Source organism: Ursus arctos, unplaced genomic scaffold, assembly GCF_023065955.2.
Source record: "Ursus arctos isolate Adak ecotype North America unplaced genomic scaffold, UrsArc2.0 scaffold_2, whole genome shotgun sequence".
NCBI classification, from domain to species: Eukaryota; Metazoa; Chordata; class Mammalia; order Carnivora; family Ursidae; genus Ursus; species Ursus arctos.
In genome coordinates this window covers 102122107-102138557 of record NW_026622874.1, presented here as the reverse complement: position 1 = coordinate 102138557, position 16451 = coordinate 102122107, and the positions used below count along the sequence as shown (strand labels likewise).

The 16451-nt window shown below is 50.9% G+C and overlaps 1 protein-coding gene across 3 annotated transcripts in view; it reads right to left on the bottom strand.

Annotated features, from left to right (window-relative positions):
• Positions 1–16451, bottom strand: part of CARD11 (caspase recruitment domain family member 11) — a 109274-nt gene that overhangs the window by 92134 nt on the left and 689 nt on the right. The window lies entirely within an intron of this gene.

Here is a 16451-nt window from a genome sequence, read left to right as displayed (position 1 = left end):
AAACTGGTGGGAACACCAAGTGGGGATTTTGGCAGATTGCTGGAGGCCGAGTGTGGACCAGTAAGGATGAAAAACTAGGGGGACCACAGTGTTAGGGGGCACCACAATCTTTTTGGCTTTTCTACCAGGAATCCCACCAAGTTCTCACAGGGAGGATCGCAGAAAGACGCACCTGGTGGCCCTGGCAGAGGGAGATGAAAGGAAACACCTGAGTAGACCCAGGACCTTCGTCATTGCCATAGTCACAGGTAAGGCGTCAAGGAAACAGACTGAGCCACTGCGGCTGGGGGAGGGAGTGGGGCATAGGGGGAAATCTGTATTCCTGGGGAATCGCTTGTGAGTATCCCAGCCCCGAGCCACAGACCCACTAAAAGACTGACACTTCATCACAGATTCTAGAACATTCCACCACACCAGCAGGCTCTGGGACTACCACGGATTAGAGCTGAAAGCGTTGTGAAAACTCTCTCTTTAAGGAGGAGGGAAGTGCAAAGTCAAGAACAGAGACAAAAACAGGGGTCCTCCAGGTGGCAGAAGCTTGATTTGTACCTATGGCTACCACAGACATTACATAAAGCCCAGTCCTGGCCATATTAACATATATCCTCGCACTAAAGGCCTCTTTACCTCAGTTCCTATTACTCTCCACAAAAAAGCACAAGAAATGCCAAAAGGCAAGAAAAACACATTTTGAAGTGACCAAGCAGCGATCAGAGCCAGACTCGGGTGTGACAAGGATACTGGAATTATCAGGTGGGGGATTTAAAATAATTGTGGTTAACATGTTGACGGTTCTATGGGAAAGCTGGACAACATGAAGATGGGTCACGTAAGCAGAGAGACGGAAACTCTCAGCGAGAATCGAGAGGACAGAAGCAAAAAACACAGTATGAGGAATGAAGAGAGCCTCCGACAAGCCCATCGGTAGGCTGGACATGACCAAGGAAAAAGAATCAGTGAGTCTGAAAATAGGCTAATTTAACTTCTCAAACTGAAATGTAGAAAGAGAAAAGAGTGAAAAAAAAGAACAGAATAAGCAAGAATTACTGGATAATATCAGAAGTAGAGGATAGATGTAATGGGATGAGTGGGGGGAGGAGTAGAAAAAGAGAAGCAGGAAGAATATTGAATTAATAATGACTGAGAACTTTCCAGAGCTAATGACACCAAACTGCACAGATCCAGGGAGTTCAGAGAATATCAAGAAGCATACGTAACAAGAAAAACACACCTACACGGGCTCCTGGGTGGCTCAGTCGATTAAGCATCTGCCTTTGGCTCAGGTCATGAACCTGGGGTCCTGGGATCGAGTCCAGTATCAGGTTCCCTGCTCAGTGGGGAGCCTGCTTCTTCCTCTCTCTTTCTCTCTCTCTCTCGCTTACTCTGCACTCTTTCTCTCAAATAAATAAAATCTTTTAAAAAAGAGAAAGAAAAACAAAAGAAAAACACACCTACATATGTCAGATCCAAACTGCAGAAATCCAAGATGAAGAGAAAATCTAGAACGCATCCAGAAGGGGAGAAATCACCTACAAGCACTAACGGTAAGAATCACAGTGGACTTCTCATCAGCCGTCATGCAGCGAGAGTGGAAGGCAGTGTTCCCAGTATCAAGAAAGAAAAAATGACCAACCTAGAATTCTATATCCAAGGAAATCGTCCTCAAAAGGGAAGGAGAAATAAAGACTTGCTCAGATAAACTAAAATACAGAGAATTTATGGCCAGCAGACTTGCCCTACAAGGCATGTTAAAGGTGGACCTTCAGGCAGAAGAAAGACATTATAAAGAGAGGAAGAACACCGGAGAAGGAATAAATAAATAAATGTAAAATAAAATCTCTCATTTTTCTCATTCTTTTTTTTTTAAAGATTTTATTTATTTATTTGACAGAGATAGAGACAGCCAGCGAGAGAGGGAACACAAGCGGGGGGAGTGGGAGAGGAAGAAGCAGGCTCTTAGAGGAGGAGCCTGATGTGGGGCCCGATCTCATAACGCCGGGATCACGTCCTGAGCTGAAGGCAGATGCTTAACCACTGTGCCACCCAGGCACCCCTAATTCTTTTTTTTTTTTTAAAGATTTTATTTACATTTTTCTCATTCTTAATTGACCTAAACTAGAACTGTTCTCTCAAGTACAGATCTTCCTCGAGTTATGATGGGGTTACCTCCCGATAAGCCCATTGGAAGTTGAAAATACTGTTAAGTCAGAAAATGCAACTTAATACACGTAACCTATCAAACATCCCCTCGCAGCTACATTTAAGCCCACCTTACACGTGCTCAGAACACTTACACTGGCCCACAGTTGGGCAAAATCATCTAACACAAAGGCAATTTTATAATAAAGGGCTGACTATCCCATGTCATTCATCGGATACCGTACTGAAAGTGAAAAGTGGGCGCGGGATCCTTGTGAGTGTATCAGCTATGCTCATCCCGGCATTGCTGACTGGGAGCTGCGGCTCACTGCTAGCCAGAATCACGAGAGAAAATCATACGGCAATCGCTAGCCTGGGAACATACCAAAATTCACCTCCAAGTGTAGTTTCTACTGAATGCACGCCACTTTTGCACCATTGTGAAGTCGAAAAATGAAAAGTCGTAAGTGGAACCATTATAAGTTGGGGCAGGTGTACGACAGTAACAATGTTTGCAGCTTTTCCCTAATAGTCACAGCGTATCAGGTGATTCTGGCACAGGGATTGGTGAAATGAATGACAACGTTCTCCCGGAGAAGGACTGGGAATAGTGGTCACACGCTTATACTACAGGTGAAGCAATAGAGTGTAGTTCGAAGGGGAACTTGGGGTAGTTAAAAACGTATTTTCTAAATTCTTGAAAAAGACTTTAAAGAAGTATACTTGTAAGCTAAGAGACAACATAAAAGGGAATCAGGACATGTTCACTTAAAAACCTGAGAAGGCAGAAAACAAAACACGACGACAGTCCAGCATGTGTTTGACTGAAGATGAGCAGATCTAAGGAACACGCCAGTGAGCTCAGACTGAGAGCCGGGGTAGAGGGAGATGTGATTCCTGAGAAACTCGGTGCTCCACATGAGAGGGAAAGGATGTGCTGGGACAGCCCATGGAACTACGTTTAAAGGGATTCAAACCATTCACAAAAATAAATTCCATAGGGGCACCCGGGTAGATCAGTCGGTTAAGCGTCTGCTTTGGCTCAGGTCATGATCCCAGGGTCCTGGGATTGAGCCCCGCATTGGGCTCTCTCTCAGTGGGGAGCTTGCTTCTCCCTCTGCCCCTCCCCACCCCCCTTGTGCACTCTTTGTCAAATAAATACAAATCGTAAAAAAAAAAAAAAAATTCCATAGACTGAAATGCAAGATCTTTTTGTTAGTAATCTCTAATATATGTTGTATACTAGTATTCTCTATTATATATATATATATAACTTGTTTTAATTTTTTTAAGATTTTATTTATTTATTTGAGAGAGAGCAAGAGTGAGAGAGCACAAGTAAGGGGAGCAGCAGAGGAAGAGGGAGAAGCAGGCTCCCCGCTGAGCAGGGAGCCCGACATTGGACTTGATCCCAGGAACCCCGGGATCATGACCTGAGCCGAAGGCTGACACTTAATTGAGCCACCCAGGCGCCCCAATTTGTTTGAATTTTTAAGAGATATTTAGTGTATAATTTAAAAATGTTTAAAGACTTAGAGAAAGATGTAACCTAGTGCCTCGTGGTTGAAGGGCTGGCAAGAAGGGCCCAGAAAGGCTCAGGAAAGAGAGGCACCTTCTGCTAGAGAAGGTAGACCTGCAGGAGAGGGCTGACACCAGGAGGCACGGCTGAAGACTGGAAAAGGAGCAGTTAACCCCCATACTCCCTTCCCAGCCCAGCAGGAGAAGGCGGGTTACTCCCCGGAGAATAGGGCAGGGCACCGGGTATGAGCGGTGAGGGGCCATGGGAAGAGGAGGTGATTAAGATGTTGGCAGAGTGGGGGAGGGTGAGGGCTGGGGGGACTGCTATTTTTTATCATAAGCCATGTGGAAATATTGGGCATTTAAAACCAATACATGTTTTAATTAGATAAAGATAAAAATTAAACTTGAAACAAAGTCAAAAAGGTGACAACAAGAACCCCCAAATTAAATCTCTTTTGAGCTTGGTCCTTAGGACGGCTTTCTTCATTCTGGTCCAGGGCACAGAGCAGGACGCAGTGGCCCCGTGAGGCTCCACAGTGGCAAATCGTGCCCCTCCTGGGGGCCCTGCCCCAACACGGTGGGGGCCAGGACTCTGTCCGTGGAAAAGAGGGTGCTCCTGTAATGACTTCGACACTTCTTACTGACTTAGTCCTTCTTCTCACTTTCATTTTTCCCCCAGACTGGATAATCTATCATTTACCCTCCCTGCTTCGGGCCATGCTATTTATAACAATAGAAGCAGCATTTTTGGCTTGTCATCTTTCTCCAAAGGAACTCAGATTGCCTCTAAGCCTTTAATGTGCATACAAAGTATCTTGGAATATCGTTCAAATGCAGATTCTAACTCAGCAGGTCTGGGGCGCGGCCTGGCAGTCTGCATTTTCTAACCAGCTTCCAGGTAAGGCTGATGCTGCAGGTTCACGGACCACAGCCTGAGTGGTGAAGGGACATGGGGCAACTTCACGGGGTCATGGACACAGTCTGTATCTTGATTGTGGTTGTCATGACATGGGTCTATACATTTGTCAGAACACACTGGACTGTATACTTAAAATGGGTACCTTTTATTGTGTGTAAATTATCCTTCAGTAAAGTTTATTTTAAAGGAAAAAATTCACTCTAGAGGGATTATAGATCTAAACGTGAAAGACGCCATTCGGGGGCGCCCGCCTGGCTCCATAGGTTAAGCGTTTGCCTTTGGCTCCGGTCATGATCCCAGGGTCCTGGAATCGAGCCCCAAGTCAGGCTCCCCGCTCTCCCTTTCCCTCTATCCCTCTCCCAGCTTGTTCTTTCTCTCTCTCAAAGAAATAAATAAAATCTTTTTAAAAATGTGAAAGACGAAACAATAAAGGTTTTAGAAGAAGCCATAAGCCTCGGGGTAGACAAATCTTTCTTGCAAAGGATTCAAAAAACAATTGGCCATAAGAAAAAAATCCACACGAACTGGACTACGTTAAAATTAAAAAATTCTATTCATCAGCAGACTCTGTTAGGAAGATGAAAAAGCAAGCCATTAACTGAAGAAAGATATCAGTAATACACACATGGGACAAAGGACTCCTACCTGTGATATATAAAGAGCTACTATAATTCAATAAGAAACTGCCCACCTAAGAGATTAACAAGCTAAACACTGAGGGGGCACTTCATCAAGGATGATATACAAAATGGCCAATAAGCACATAAAAAGTGACTCGACTTAAGTAGTCACAAGTGAAATGCAAAGGAAAACCACAAAATTATTTGTTTTGGCTGTACCTGGGCAGGAATGGATAGCATGAAGAGACAGACAATAGGATGTGCGAGCCAAGATGTGGGGCAGCTGGAACCCGCATGTGTCGCTGATGGGGGTGTAGTCTGGCACATCCTTGGAGGATGATTTGACAGTATTTACTAGAGCTGACTGGCGGCGTACTCTATGATTCAGCAGATCCACTCTGGAGTGGAAACACACGCATGACTCCCCAAAAGATAGGGATAAGAATGTTCACAGCAGCCTTGGGGCGCCTGGGTGGCACAGCGGTTAATCATCTGCCTTCAGCTCAGGGCGTGATCCCGGCGTTACGGGATCGAGTCCCACATCAGGCTCTTCCGCTATGAGCCTGCTTCTTCCTCTCCCACTCCCCCTGCTTGTGTTCCCTCTCTCGCTGGCTGTCTCTCTCTGTCGAATAAATAAATAAAATCTTAAAAAAAAAAAAAAAGAATGTTCACAGCAGCCTCATTCGCAACGGCAAGAAATCAGAAACAACCCAAGTAGCCTTCAACGGTAGTGCAGATCAAACGTGGAATATTCCTAAAATGGGCCGTCGCTGGCCAAGTGCTACGTGCAGAGTATGGCTACGTGCAAAACGAGGCCACTCGGGGGCCAGATCGAACACACGGCACTCAGTGAGATTTGTGCTTTGAGTAAACAAGCAATATATGTTTAGTACCTCGGTGTCCCATGCAGTATTTGGGACACACCTATACTAGTAATCATTACCATACGGAGAGTCGTTATTATCATTCATGACACTATTTTTCAGCCAGTCATATTCTGTTCCCTGATCTGGGTGCTGGTGACTCAGACACGTGCGCTTTGCGTGACCTCCCCCGGGCTGCGAGCTTCGGGCTCGCCCACGTGTCTCGCATGAATGTTACACTTCAATGGGAAGTTTATTTGGAATAACCGTAAAATGAATCCTGGCCTGCGTCCCATCGACGGGGGGGGCTGCCTCTTGCCTCGAGTCTCCCATCTGTTCTCCTTGCTGCCACTCGTGATCTTTCAAACCTGCACATCCCTCCTGGCTTGGGGCTCCCGCTCAGAGCATCCCAGGGGCCGGCCCTTGCCCACAGGACAGCATCTGCCTCCTTGGCACGGCGTCCCACGGCTCTTGGTGGCGTCTCCTCCCTCTGCCCTGACACCTCCCCATCTTTTTGTCTGACCCTGACACGAACCGCACCTCCGTGGCTTAGTGTAGGCCGCTTCTCTGCTGAGAAGGCCCTCCTCGCGTCTCTGCTGGCAAAGCCTTGTTATTCTCCCAGACTCTGTTCAGCTCCGATCGGCTCTGGGAAGTCTTTCTGGCTTCCTCGGGCAGGTCTGGGGCTCCCTCCTGCAGCTCCATGTTCCCTGGGCGCTCACTCACCTGTCTCCTCACCACACTACGGGCTGCTTGGGGCTGGGACTCCAGCTCTTCAGCCTTTAATCCATTGCACCCAGCAGGGGGCCCGGGGGGATGGTGAGCTGGACTCGCACGAGGGATGAGTAAGTGGATAACAGTAGTAATGGGGGTTCAAGTACGGGGGGTTCATGAAGGTAGAGGAGGAAATTGTTCTTGATAAATTCCAGAGCTTGCTCTAGGGCCCCGTGCTAACAAGCAGCATACACCTGTATCGTGAGTGTGCACGTGTCCCTTACTGTGTGAGTCCCCGAACGACGAGCTTACTGCAGGTGCGGGGCCCTTGGAGATGGCATCTTGTCTAATACTGCTGTGATCCCATTTTACAGATGAAGAGAAGTGCAGAGACGTTTGGTGGCTTGTTCACGGTCTCGTGGCTGGTGGGAGGCAGAGCCCACATGCACTACATACGGTCTTTCTTCTGTGAATAACAACTAGGTGTTGAATCACGAAAACATCCCTCGGGACAGGAAAGGCAAGGGGGGAAGCGTCAGTACCCACTGTGCCACGGCGGTGGTTTGAGTCAGGCTACCCTCCCGGTCCCGCTCAAATCAGTCTCCGTGGGTAGCCACCCCCTCTCCTGTGCAATGGCCCGTCGGGAAGGGGCATCACCCCGCCCTTAAACATGGTGTTGAGCTCTGTCCAGAGACTTTCAACTCCTGCCTGAGATTTTCAGGTTTTAAACAAAACAAAAATCTGATTCACTGTTTCCAGGCCTACAGGAAACACAAGTCCTTTATTTTTCTGCCACTAACCAGAAAAAGGAAGAAAGAAAGAAAGAAAAAGAGAAAAAAAGAAATCAAACCAGAAAAGAAAAAAAGACGCTTTATGTCTTAGAAAAGTTTTGAATGCTTCTCATTTCACACCACACCAAACATTGTTCACGACAAAGGCCAGAGAATGAAGCCAGGAGGAAATGAATCACATTACAATAAAACGCGCTCCCTAGTAAATAAGAGCCCGACCAATGAATCCGACTCAGAATACACCACTCGCAAGAAGCAATGCCCCAAAGCTTCGCTTAAACCAAATAATATAAGAACAGATGGCTCCCCTGGGTCTGAGGGAAAAGTTAATGCATACAGGAGGCTGCAAATGGGGACTCTTGTTTGGGATTTTTGCAGAAAACACAGGGCATTAACAGCATTCAAGGTGAAAGAAGGGAGATGTGTGGATTTGGAGACAGGGATGCTTTTATCAGGTGACAGAAGAGATAGATGTGGGTCCCTCCACTGATGCCCACTCCAGAAATGAACCAGAGCTGTGCTCGGCAGCAGGACCAAACACTCCCAGCTGCCCAAGGGGAGAATTAATGCAACTCCAGAATCTGGGTAATAAGGATGAACCCTGAAGGGAGACAAAAATTTACTTTGGGAAGATTTTTGTTCCCCACCTGTTGTGCAGAAGCATTATGGGGGGGCGCGCAGACCATGGTTGGCGATGCAACGGCCCACCCCTGACCGCCTGTAAGGCCCCAGAGGAAGCCGCCCGCCCTGGTGTTAACGATGTCGAGATCTTTCCAAGCACAGGAGATCATGCCCCACGCCCGACATCACAGTCATCCCCTTCCTCGTCATCACTAGGGAAATCTAAACGGCACGGTCTTGCCCGCGTGGGAGAAAAGGAAAGCAAAGCCCAAGGAGATGGTCCAGAGGACGGCATGGCTGACAAGCATTCATGACTAGAGAGCTCAATTAATGACAATAAAACCTCACATTTATATAATATTCTGTTATTTTCAAGGCAATTTTTCACCCGCTCACTCATATGCTCCCCGGAGCAATTTTGGGTGGTAGGGAGACAGAGGTTATTTATCTCCCTCTTGCTTTTAAAGAAGCAAAATCTTGGGACAGTGAAGTGATGTGCTCAAGGTCACGGAGCAATCATGGATTTTTAAGGCTCTGAGGGTTCCTGGTCATGACAGGCAAGTGCGCAGATGACTCATCGGAGGTACCAGGGTTCAGTTTTCAGTTTTACACCCACGGCAGACATGGGCAATCGATCACAGAACTCTCGCACAGAGCCCGGTCCTTCTCATGTGAGCCATCACTAGCTGCAAGGAGCTGGCCCTCAAGAAGGACCCCAGGTGCCATCAGGTCCTGTGTGATGGCGCCGCGTTGGAGGAAACCGAGCCCAGAAGGCAGAAGGGACTTGGCCAAGACCGCCCGACGGGTTCGTGGCCAGACTCCAAGTCCCCTTTTCTGAGCTGGGTGGTGTCTCCGGCACACCATGCTATACTCCACCTGCTGGGTGAGCACGTCCCCAAACAGATGCGCCAACGAGGCGTAAGAACAGCATTCTCCATGACCTCGCCAGAGCAGGTGGAACTCCTGCGCTGAGCAAGGGGACGCACTCCTGTTTCCCAGAGAGGACTCAGGAGCCCCCCGGAGGCGTGTAGCCTGAGCGCCTGGCAGGGTCAGGAAATTCTGGATCTGCGCCACGTCCAGGTAGATAAGTTGAGACTGTTGGCTGTTAGCGTCTAGAGCTCAGGAGGGGGCCTGAGCAGCAGATAGAGACCCGGCAGTCGTGAGACAGGGAGCACTCGGGGAAGGAGAGCACGGGGAGCAGAGGCACGGGCACTCTGACCCTGAGGTGGGGGGTTACTGAGGAATCAGAAAAGAGAAGTAGGAAAGAGGGGTCAGTATGGTGGGACCCATGCCATGTCCTGAGGATGGGGTGGATGGCCACGCAAGGCCGGGGTCAGGTCCTGGGAGGACCAAGAATGGACGCCTGAACTAAGCTGCTTGGGGCCCACCAGTGACCTTGATAAGAGCTATTGAAATAGAGTGCTGGGGTCCAGACAGAGGGCAGCAGAGGAGCAGGGGACAGACAGTACAGACAACATTTCCAAAAAGACCTGCTCTAAAGCTGATGGGCTGAAGGGCATCCCCCGAGTTCGTACATTGAAGCCCGAACCCTGGGACCTGTAGTTGGAGGTAAGGCCTGTAAAGAGCTGGTTAAGTTAAAAATGAAGCTGTTAGAGTGAGCCCCAGCCCAGCAGGACCAGTGTCCCTGTAGGAGGAGGAAACGGGACACACACAGAGTTGCAGGGGCAAATGCACACAGAGGGAAAGCCCCGGGAGGACACGGCAAGACTACGGCTGTCCACTCGCCCCGGAGAGGGGCCTCCGGAGACCCCGGCCTGCCCGCACATTCATCTGGGACTTCCAGCCTCCAGGACTGAGACCGTAAGTCCCCGCTGTGGGCTCTGCTATGGGAGCGCAGCAGACTGGGGCATGGCAGGCCAGAGCCAGGCCCACGGGGAGCCGCAGGGGCCAGGCAAGCCGGGGGGCGGGGGGGGGGCTGTTCTTTTCTTCAAAGGCGGGTAGAGCTGCAGCCTCTCTGTACGCAGATGGGGATGATCCTTGGAGAGAAGGGAGATGTGGATGAGGCAGGAGAGCAAGGATGTGGGCGCCCGAGGAGTCTCTGGACAGAGGACGCGGGCTCCGGCACTTGGGGGGGGGGGGGCCTGGAGGGGGGCAGGGAGTGGCCATGTGCCCAGACCCACGAGGGTGGGTGGCCACCGGCTCAGGGCAGGAGGGCCTCTTGGGCTCCGTTCGTCTGACTCTGCCACAAGACAGAGAAGGTTGGGCTTAAAAAGTGGATTTTAAAATTAGTTAAGAAAGACGCAACATGGTGTCGAAGTTCTTTGTGACATTAAGGGAGAAAGGGATTGGTCCGTTCCCTGTGAATGCCCATACTCTGCTGTAGTGGGGGGGGGGGGAGTCTCCCCTACTTGGGGCCACTTTCCTCTGGGACCTAAAACCTCCCCGAATATAGAAGCCATGCGACAGAACCTCCCTGAGGGGCTCCGGGAGACAGGGCTTGTGGAGACAGAACACCCCTGGGAACAGGGGATCTCTGCGCACCCGTCTCTTCATCCACAGACAGGGATGACCGACGGCTAGGGCGCCCTGGGAGTGATGGAATTTAACACGCGGGTTTTTCGGGAAACACCTGAGACTTGGAGCCTGGAGCCTGGGAAGGCCGTGCGAGGTATCACTACCATTCAACTGAACGCGTCCCCCTGAACCACCTACACTCGAATCCCTTTAAAAAAAAAAAAAAAGGCCATTTCTTCTTAGGAAACTTCAATGAATCACACAGTCCTTACTCAGAGGCCAGGAAGGAAGCACTAATGTCGGTAAGACACGGCTGTACTCCATTCCAACGTTCGCCCACTAAAACAACAATTTATGGAAGCTCAGTATTGCTGGCGTGGGGCTTCTGTTCGCCTTCAGATTTAAAAAAAAAAAAAGGGTCATTGCCACCAAGATGTCCTAGCTTCCCTGTCCACAGCAAGAATGTCCACAGCAGCTTTATCCTAAGAGCCCCGAAGCGCAAACATGCAGAGGCTTCCCAGAGGCAGGATGGGGAAGAAGGTGCGGTAGGTTCAGATGGCACCGCTCCGAGAACCCCGGCGGTGCACGAGCGGGTCTCTAGCGGGAGGCAAAAGGGAACATGCCCCAGGTTCCATCTACGTTCAAGGACAGGCAAAGCAGGTGGGGGTTAGCGACAGGGCAGGGGCTTGAGACACATCCCCACCTCGGGGGCCTGGAAGGGACCTGTGTCTCCATCTGGGTGCTTGGCCATGTGGGTGATGGAAACACTCAGCGGCTGTGCACGTCAGATTCGGGAGGTGTCTTGCCTTTCAACGGGAGCGCTGGGGCCCTGGGACTTCTCTTACTGGGATGCAGCTGAGATCAGGCTCTCGGGGCTGGCAGGTGGGACCCAGGGAAGCTAGGACGGCGGCAGCTGCAGATGGGGACAACCCTAGACACTCTTCTTAACCTGACTTTACATTATTGTTTTCTTTAAATTTTATTTATTTATTTGAGAGAGAAAGAGAGAGCGTGCATGCACGAGTGAGGGGGTGGGGCAGAGGGAGAGGGAGAAGCAGGCTCCCCGCTGAGCAGGGAGCCCGCCGTGGGGCTCAATCCCAGGACCCTGAGACGAAGTCTCAAGCCAAAGGCAGACACTTAACCCACTGAGCCACCCAGGCGCCCCTACATTGGGGTTTTCATCATCATAAAGATAACAGATGCTCTTGGTAAAAAAAGGGGGGGAAAAAAGGACAAGGACACAAAATAAATACTACAAAACAGAAAATAAATGCCAAGCTTCTCTCCCCAAGGTCCCTACGAGGGCAATTTCTTATATGTGCTAGTGTTTTTTTCCAGAAACTCCTCGGATGTCCCCCAGAGTCCCGCCTGGGCCATTAATGGCCTCACAGAACTCCACGGTATTGGATGGACCTCACTCCTGGGGCACATTTGTGTGGCTCCAAACTTTTTCTTGTGATAAACAAGGCTACAATGAACAGCAGCAGGCAGAAACACTCCATCTGTGAGATAGATTCTTTGAAGCAGGATTCCTAGACCAGAGGGTTTCTGCACGTGTCCTGTTGGTAAGTATACCTGTCAAAGCCACGGTATACGAGTACCTGCTGACCTTCAACCTTTGACCTTCGCCAGGGAGACAGGTGTAAAATGGTTTGCCCCTGTGGTGTTACTTTGCATGCATTTCATTAGAAAGGAAGCGCGTTGGCTGGTATGTTCATATTCTGTTTGCTCACGTCCTTTAAGAATTTTCCCCGTGGTCATGATCCCAGGATCCTGGGATCGAGCCCCACGTTGGTCTCCCCTCTCAGCATGGAGTCTGCTTCCCCCTCTCCCTCTGCCCCTCCCCACCGCTCGTGCTCTCTTTCGCTCTCTAATAAATAAATGAAATTGTTAAAAAAAAAAAAAAGAAAAGAATGTTCCTCTTGGGTCAAGTTCCCCAATTCTGCAGTTGGCAAACTATGGTCAAGGGTGAATCCTGCACCCTGTGTTTTGTGCCCTTGGCCCAATCTAGCCGTGCTCATTTGTGCCTGCAGCTGCTTTCATGCTGCGAGACCAGAGCCGAGCGGTTTCCACAGCGACCGTCTGGCTCGAAAAGCCTAAAATATTTACTATCTGGACCTTTACAGAGAAAGTGTGCCAATTCCTGCATCTCATTGATCTTTTTTTCTTTCTTTCTTTATTTCTTTCTTTCTTTCTTTCTTTTTCTTTCTTTCTTTCTTTCTTTCTTTCTTTCTTTCTTTCTTTCTTTCTTTCTTTCTCTTTTCTTTTCTTTTCTTTTTCTTCCTTTCCTTTCCTTTCCTTTCCTTTCTTTTTTTGTAAATTAGAAGATAGTGTGTGGTACATATTGTTTCATATTTAACTCATCACTCTGTCCTCCCTCCCGCTCCCCACCTCCATCAAAAGGAACCAAGTCAGAAGTACAGCTTTAAAAGCAGAAGTCCTCTGGGCACCTTCATTTGGAAACACTGTGGTCTACATTAACGTAGGGGTGGTATTTTTATACCCATTTTACACATGTGCAACTGAGGCTCGGAGCCATGATGACTTTCCTGAGTTCCCTGAGGTCACACAGCTAGCGCGCTGCAGAGCCGGGGTGGACGCCCTGACTGCCTGGCTCCGAGACCACAGATCTTCCCACTCAAGGATCTCGCCTCCAGCGGACGGGGCCCGCAGCAGAGGGTGGCGGTGACTGTAGAAAGCCAAGTGTGATGGGTGTTGCCCGCGGCACTGCCAGGATCTGTGGGGGACGTGGGACAGAGCGTGGGGGGCCCCACCATGTCACTGCCACATGTGTGTACGAGGACCGCTCATTCCTGAGTGGGAGCAGGGCAGGAAGGAACCCTACACCCTCGAAAGAGAAACCAACAGGGAGGAGGGAGCTCTTTTGGGGTATGCAGTCTGCACGCCCCTCCCTCTGGCTCAGCCACGAGTGAGAAGCATCGGCCACTTGGCAATGACCCCCCCCAGCTGTGTGGGGGGCTCTGCCACAACAGACGTGTCTCGGGAGCCTGACCCCGGGGCTGATGCAGGAAGAGAGCACACGAGTCTGGGGAGGCGGGAACACAACTCCGATTACTCCTTGGCGCTGGGCCTAACACGAATGTGACAGCGACCATCAGAACCTCAAAGCCCTGAGCAGATCATGACCAAAAAAGGTTACCCTCCTGAGAACAGTCACCCCATTAAAACCACTGACCCACAGAGCAGGAGGAGCTCCGGAGAGTTCAGGGGGCGATGCCCAGGGCGTGTTCCTCCCGAAAGGCATGGCCCAGGTGGGGACTGGCATCTGGGGAACTGTCCTTAGGAGAAAAGCCTGTTTACGGGGCTTCCTGGAAAGCTGGCTTTTCCTTTGCTCTCTGTTCTTGTATTTAAATCCATGCAAATATTTTCTAGGCTGATGGAATACTGCAGTATATCCACAGAATTGCCTGGAAGATGGGATTTGCGGGCACGAAACCAAGTAACGGAGTCCACCCAGCTGGGCCGCGTGGGAAAGTCTGGACCTCACTGTCCCACCTCTCCTCCTCCCCAGATCGCAGTAATACTCGCAAAGGTTGTCATTTGTCACATTTCGTGTTTTCTCATTTTATGCTTGGCGTAACCGACGATCCTGAAAATAATCAGTATTAATATCCAGATTTCACTGGGGAGAAATGACTCTCAGAGAGCTGGCGTGACAGGCCTGTCCAAGGTCACAGGCTGAGCACAGATGAGCTGTCGTGGTGGCACCTGTGTCTGGGGCCGCAGCACGATGAACTTTCCCACCGTTCCCCTCCCAGCCTCAGACCCAAAAGGTGGAACATGGGCATCCTAGTGCCTTCGTCCCTCGATCAGACTTTTTAAACAGTTTCTCAGATCAGGTCGTGGCACACACAACAGCCGTCACGGGCCCACACGGGAGTTACAAACCCTGTCCCCATCACCCGGACGCACTGCGACCAGTGCTGAGCAAGAGAGCGTGCAAGGCGGCTGTAACACGGACTTGAGCCCCGCGGCTGCGCCAACGCTCCTCTTCATCGCAATCATCGGAACATCAGGACCCAAGCTGGCCTTCCAGGCGCGCGGTGCCGCGAGGAGCTGCCTGCATCTTCCGCCACCCCCGCCCCCGCCACCCACACCAGACACACAGCCCTTCGGTCCTGGGGAGCAAGCCGTCTCTCAGGAGAAACACTCCATACGAAAGTGAAGAAGAGGCCGGGATGTTGTCCTGCCAGCGCTGTCTCAGCCTGGAACCTATTGCCCCAGTCCCCATGCGCTCTGAGTGCACCTGCCTACCATGTCCCCCTCAATTCTGTTCCATCTTGTTTGAGCCTCAGTACGCTCTGGCCACGGTGCGCACAGACTGCGCGGCACGAACTACTTAGGGCGAGGACATCTGGGTCTCACAGCCCTTCCGTGTGTCCCCCACGACGCCCAGTGCAGCGCCCCCTAGACGGCACCCACTGGCTGATTCAAACAAGGGCCATTATGTTTAGACGACCAGTTAGGTTCGCAAGTCATTTTAAAAGATCTCGCCAAGGATGAAGGGATAAAACAAAACCGGGTCCATCGACGCAACGGAGTACTACTCAGCCTTAAGGAGGAAGGACATTCAGACGCCCACTGCAACGTGGATGAACCTTGACGACGTCATGCTCATTGCAACAAGCCAGCCACAAAAAGACATGCTGTATGAACCCCCTCACGTGAGGTCCCTGGAGGAATGAGACTCACAGAGACGGAAAGCAGAAGGGTGGATGCCAGGAACTGGGGGGAGGGGTTAGTGTGTAATGGGGACAGAGTCTCCAACTGGGAAGATGAAACAGTTCTGCTAATATAATCCATACACGTCCAAACCTTTCTTCTGGAGCGTGGCAGGGCTCCGTGCCAGGCTCCCTCTGCCCTCAGATCACCCCTGGCCCACAGTGGGACCATCTTTTCTTTATGGCTTCCTTGGGGGTGGACAGAAATGGACATTCAGGGAAAGGACCGAGGTGGAGAGTGTTCGCTAAATTCTGGTCCTTGCATGAGTCCACGGCCCCCGGGACTGCAGGGGACATTATGCACAGAGTAGGCACTCAGTAATTGTCAAGGGACTGACCAACATGTTTTCCCTTTCGGAAAGGTGGATAACCTTGTACCTTCAAGAGAGTTGTAAATGTCAGGACAAATTTTTTGAACTACAAATCAAAGGCTCTTAGGGCAGTCCGGGCATAGAGGTCCGTTTGGTCCAAGACCAGGTGTAAGCAAATGGCCCTCTGCTGACACTCTCTGGAGCGGGTGCTGGGAGGCTCACAGCTTAGACTAACCTCTGGGTTCCCGCGGGGCAGGTGCAACTGGGAAGGCTGTTCCCGACAGCCAGCCTGTCTCCCTGTGGCCCCTCCAACTGTGCTCTGAGCTCTGAAGCCACAGAGAGCTCCCCTTCCCTCCCCGTGGCCCAGAGCTCAGGAGAGCTTGGGGTCAGGGGAGGCTTCCGGTCTAACCCTGTGCTGGGGTGGTCCTCCGTCCAGGGAAGGGAACTGGAAGCCAAGGTCACTAGGCCCTCCTCCTGGCTTTGCTGGGAACCTGGGCCTCCCCTGTCCCCTTCTCATACACTCCCCATGGGAGAGGCTGTCCTTCCCCCTCTGCACCCAGGGGCCCCACCTTCTCGGGAGCCTCTGAGTCAGGCCTCGCTGTGGTCTGGAAACTTCCTGTCCTTTCAGGTGTTAGAAAAGGTTCTTTTCCTCTCTGTGGGGCAGGTGCACCGAGGGGCACCCTGCCAGGCCACTGCTGCCTACCGGGCTCCCCCGACCTGCTCCCCACCCCCCCTTCA